This window comes from Trachypithecus francoisi, unplaced genomic scaffold, assembly GCF_009764315.1.
Source record: "Trachypithecus francoisi isolate TF-2019V2 unplaced genomic scaffold, Tfra_2.0 Lachesis_group11, whole genome shotgun sequence".
NCBI classification, from domain to species: domain Eukaryota; kingdom Metazoa; phylum Chordata; class Mammalia; order Primates; family Cercopithecidae; genus Trachypithecus; species Trachypithecus francoisi.
In genome coordinates, this window is record NW_022681456.1 from 26,325,805 (window position 1) to 26,331,804 (window position 6,000).

Genomic DNA, 6,000 nt, shown 5'->3' on the forward strand with positions numbered 1-6,000 from the left:
CTGAGACGATGGTTTTTCTAATATACAATCATGTCATCTGCAAACAGGGACAATTTGACTTCTTCTTTTCCTAACTGGATACCCTTGATTTCTTTCTCTTGCCTGATTGCCCTAGCCAGAACTTCCAACACTATGTTGAATAGGAGTGGTGAGAGAGGGCATCCCTGTCTTGTGCCAGTTTTCAAAGGGAATTTTTCCAGTTTTTGCCCATTCAGTATGATATTAGCTGTGGTTTGTCGTAAATAGCTCTTATTATTTTGAGGTACGTTCCATCAATACCGAATTTATTGAGCGTTTTTAGCATAAAGGGCTGTTGAATTTTGTCAAAAGCCTTTTCTGCATCTATTGAGATAATCATGTGGTTCTTGTCTTTGGTTCTGTTTATATGCTGGATTACGTTTATTGATTTGCGAATGTTGAACCAGCCTTGCATCCCAGGGATGAAGCCCACTTGATCATGGTGGATAAGCTTTTTGATGTGCTGCTGAATTCGGTTTGCCAGTATTTTATTGAGATTTTTTGCATCGATGTTCATCAGGGATATTGGTCTAAAATTCTTTTTTTGTTGTGTCTCTGCCAGGCTTGGGTATCAGGATGATGTTGGCCTCATAAAATGAGTTAGGGAGGATTCCCTCTTTTTCTATTGATTGGAATAGTTTCAGAAGGAATGGTACCAGCTCCTCCTTGTACCTCTGGTAGAATTCAGCTGTGTCCATCTGGTCCTGGACTTTTTTTCGTGGGTAGGCTATTAATTGTTGCCTCAATTTCAGAGCCTGTTATTGGTCTATTCAGGGATTCAACTTCTTCCTGGTTCAGTCTTGGAGAGTGTAAGTGTCCAGGAAATTATCCATTTCTTCTAGATTTTCTAGTCGATTTGCGTAGAGGCATTTATAGTATTCTCTGATGTTGTTTGTATTTCTGTGGGGTCGGTGGTGATATCCCCTTTATCATTTTTTATTGCGTCTATTTGATTCCTCTCTCTTTTCTTCTTTATTAGTCTTGCTAGCGGTCTGTCATTTTGTTGATCTTTTCAAAAAACCAACTCCTGGATTCATTGATTTTTTGGAGGGTTTTTTGTGACTCTATCTCCTTCAGTTCTGCTCTGATCTTAGTTATTTCTTGCCTTCTGCTAGCTTTTGAATGTGTTTGCTCTTGCCTCTCTAGTTCTTTTAATTGTGATGTTAAGTGTCAATTTTAGATCTTTCCTGCTTTCTCTTGTGGGCATTTAGTGCTATAAATTTCCCTCTACACACTGCTTTAAATGTGTCCCAGAGATTCTGGTATGTTGTATCTTTGTTCTCGTTGGTTTCAAAGAACATCTTTATTTCTGCTTTCATTCGTTATGTACCCAGTAGTCATTCAGGAGCAGGTTATTCAGTTTCCATGTAGTTGAGCGGTTTTGATTGAGTTTCTTAGTCCTGAGTTCTAGTTTGATTGCACTGTGGTCTGAGAGACAGTTTGTTATAATTTCTGTTCTTGTACATTTGCTGAGGAGTGCTTTACTTCCAATTATGTGGTCAATTTTGGAATAAGTGCGATGTGGTGCTGAGAAGAATGTATATTCTGTTGATTTGGGGTGGAGAGTTCTATAGATGTCTATTAGGTCCGCTTGGTGCAGAGATGAGTTCAATTCCTGGATATCCTTGTTAACTTTCTGTCTCGTTGATCTGTCTAATGTTGACAGTGGAGTGTTGAAATCTCCCATTATTATTGTATGGGAGTCTAAGTCTCTTTGTAGGTCTCTAAGGACTTGCTTTATGAATCTGGGTGCTCCTGTATTGGGTGCATATATATTTAGGAGAGTTAGCTCTTCCTGTTGAATTGATCCCTTTACCATTATGTAATGGCCTTCTTTGTCTCTTTTGATCTTTGATGGTTTAAAGTCTGTTTTATCAGACTAGGATTGCAACCCCTGCTTTTTTTTGTTCTCCATTTGCTGGTAGATCTTTCCTCCATCCCTTTATTTTGAGCCTATGTATGTCTCTGCATGTGAGATGGGTCTCCTGAATACAGCAGACTGATGGGTCTTGACTCTTTATCCAGTTTGCCAGTCTGTGTCTTTTAATTGGAGCATTTAGTCCATTGACATTTAAGGTTAATATTGTTATGTGTGAACTTGATCCTGTCATTATGATATTAACTGGTTATTTTGCTCATTAGTTGATGCAGTTTCTTCCTAGCCTCGATGGTCTTTACATTTTGGCATGTTTTTGCAATGGCTGGTACCGGTTGTTCCTTTCCATGTTTAGGGCTTCCTTCAGGGTCTCTTGTAAGGCAGGCCTGGTGGTGACAAAATCTCTAAGCATTTGCTTATCTGTAAAGGATTTTATTTCTCCTTCACTGATGAAACTTAGTTTGGCTGGATATGAATTCTGGGTTGAAAATTCTTTTCTTTAAGAACGTTGAATATTGGCCCCCACTCTCTTCTGGCTTGTAGAGTTTCTGCCGAGAGATCTGCTGTTAGTCTGATGGGCTTCCCTTGTGGGTAACCCGACCTTTCTCTCTGGCTGCCCTTAAGATTTTTTCCTTCATTTCAACTTTGGTGAATCTGGCAATTATGTGTCTTGGAGTTGCTCTTCTGGAGGAGTATCTTTGTGGCGTTCTCTGTATTTCCTGAATTTGAATGTTGGCCTGCCCTACTAGGTTGGGGAATTCTCCTGGATGATATCCTGAAGAGTGTTTTCAACTTGGTTCCATTTTCCCCCTCACTTTCAGGCACCCCAATCAGACGTAGATTTGGTCTTTTTACATAATCCCATACTTCTTGCAGGCTTTGTTCATTTCTTTTTCTTCTTTTTTCTTTTGGTTTCTCTTCTCGCTTCATTTCATTCATTTGATCCTCAATCGCTGATACTCTTTCTTCCAGTTGATCGAGTCGGTTACCGAAGCTTGTGCATTGTCACGTATTTCTCGTGTCATGGTTTTCATCTCTGTCATTTCGTTTATGATCTTCTCTGCATTAATTAGTCTAGCTGTCAATTCTTCCACTTTTTTTTCAAGATTTTTAGTTTCTTTGCGCTGGGTACGTAATTCCTCCTTTAGCTCTGAGAAGTTTGATGGACTGAAGCCTTCTTCTCTCATCTCATCAAAGTCATTCTCTGACCAGCTTTGATCCGTTGCTGGCGATGGGCTGCGCTCCTCAGTTGAAAATGCAGAAATCACCGGTCTTCTGTGTTACTCGCGCTGGGAGTTGGAGACTGGAGCTGTTCCTATTCGGCCATCTTGCTCCGCCCTCCTTTTTTTTTTTTTTTTTTTTTGGAGACGGAGTCTCGCAGTGCCGTCCAGCTGGAGTGCAGTAGTGCAATCTCGGCTCACTGCAAGCTCCGCCTCCTGGGTTCACACCATTCTCCTGCCTCAGCCTTCCAAGTAGCTGGGACTACAGGCGAGGAATTAGCCCGCCACCATGCCCAGCTAATTTTTTTTTTTTTGTATTTTTAGTAGAGGCAGGGTTTCAGTGTGTTGGCCAGGATGATCTCCATCTCCTGACCTCATGATCTGCCTGCCTTGGCCTCCCAAAGTGCTGGGATTACAGGTGTGAGCCACTGCACCCAGTCAAAACATACCTATTAAATGACTGTATTCTGAATATATGAAACACTCTTAAAACTCAGAATTCTGACAATCCAGTTTTAAAATGTGTGAATAATTGAACAATCACTTCACCAAAGGAGATACATAGATGGCAAATAAGCACATGAAAAGATGCACAACCCCTCCCACCCCAAGGCAACCACTCATCTGTTTTCTCTCCTTTTGCCTTTTCCAGAATATCATATAAATGGAATACAGTATGAAGCATTTTTAGTCTTGCATCTTTTACTTAGAATAATGCATTTGAGATTTATTTATGTTGTGTATAGTATTTTGTTCCTTTTATTGCTATTGTCTATTTACTGTAGTAGTCATTAGGGAAATGCAAATCAAAGCCACAATGATCACTACTTGGTTGAAATAAAAACAATTTCAAAAGCTATTGACGATGGACAAAAACTAAAACTCTCAGACATTGTTGGTGGGAATGCAGAGGGGTGCATACACTTGGGAAATGGTTTGGGAGTTTCTTATAAAGTTATGCATACACTTGTGATATGACCTAGAAATCCTACTCCTAGATATTTACCCAAGAGGAATGAAAACATGATCACACAAAAACCCGAACATATTTTACAATCATCTAAAACTGGAAACACCCTAAATGCCCTTTAATTTGTGAATGGATAAGCAAATGGTGGTACATATATACAACAGAATCTACTCAGCATATAAAAGGAATAAACTGCTCCTACACATAACATAAATAAATCTCAGGTGCATTATTCTAAGTGAGAGATGCAAGATTAAAAAGTCTTCATACTGTATTCCATTTATATGACATTCTGGAAAAGGCAAAATCATAAAAAGAGAAAAGAGATCAGTGGTTGCCTGGGAGGTGAGAAGAGTTGACTATAAAGTGGAGCTTAAGAGAACTGAGGAGGGGTAATGGAACTGTTGGATATCTTGACTGTGATGTGTGTGGGTGACAGAATGTATGCATCTGCCAAAACTCATAGATTTGTACACTAAATAGAGCAGTTTTACTGTGTGTAAATTATATCTTAATAATTTTGACTTGAAAAAGAGAGATGTTGAAATGGAAAAAAAGAGTTGTGATGAGGTAGAGCTACCTGGCACCATGAATATGAACACTGGCCTAAAGGTGAACAGCCTCTTATGCTCCTAATGGGAAGCACTTCACAGTAGTTTCAGTAATACAACCAGAGGTTAAAGATGTTCAGTTTATTCTTATGTTTTTGCCTAATTGCTTAACCATACTTGACCACTGTTGGCTACTTTCTGCTCTCAAGTGCCCGTAACTCTACAGTAAACAGTAGAGCAACTTTAGTACCCAGTTTGAGTCTGGTTTCTACCCCTGGTTCTATCCTTGATATGGTTTGACTGTGTCCCCATCCAAATCTCATCTTGAATTGTAGTTCCCATAATCTCTATGTGTTGTGGGAGGGACCTGGTGGGAGGTAATTGAATCATGGGGTCTGTTACCTCCATACTGTTCTCATGATAGTGAGTGAGTTCTCATGAGATCTGATAGTTTTATAAGGGGCTTTTCCCCCTTTGCTCGGCACTTCTCCTTCCTGCCGCCATGTGAAGAAGGACATGTGCACATTAAGCATTTAAAGATCATTAAAGGGTAATACAAATAAAGGCCAAATTGAGTAAAAAAGAGGACTGAATGAGTGCAGAAAAGATAGATATGGATGTGGGCTGAAGAAAGGTCTGTGGCAGGGAGAGGAGGGAAGTTGTATTTTCATAAGAATTGAATACCTACTTTTATAAGGACTTCAGCATGATACTTATAAGTTATGAGAGAGGAATCATTACTATTTTCTACCTGTGTCCAGTATAGATGTTAGAACCAGGGAAAGGACTAATGATAAGCTCCCATTTCACCTTGGAGCAAAGCACCGAAAATGGTGACAGAGCCCACACAGCATAATTTATGCCTTATCAATAGTAAAAAGGTAAATGGGGATTGGTGAAGATGGACAAGATAGAGCTTTAAAAAGATAGAATAGAGCAACCCAAAGCTGAACCATAGGGTCTTTATTGTCATCTGCAATAGCCAGGTTGAAAGAACATGTACATTTACCATGAGAAGGAGATTTAGCGAGTTAACATTTTCAAGTGACCCCAGAATGCAGTACGGTTTGACTAGGATTTGTGTGAATTACAGTAAGAGAGGCTCTCAACTTGTCCTGCTTTTGGAAACAGTGGCCCACCCCATGGTTTAGGCAATGCTGTATGCATTCTGAGGGTCGTGGTCCCTCATTTACAGATGAAGAAAAGCCTGAGGATATCTAACATCTTAAGTCTTCTGCAACCAGGGTAGATGGAATTCTAACTTGAAACACTAATTTCAGTTTGCAAAGGCAAATGAGTTCTAAGAAAGGGAGAAACTGTTTTAGGGGACCTTTTGAAATCTGTCCTTCATGTTCACATTGAATG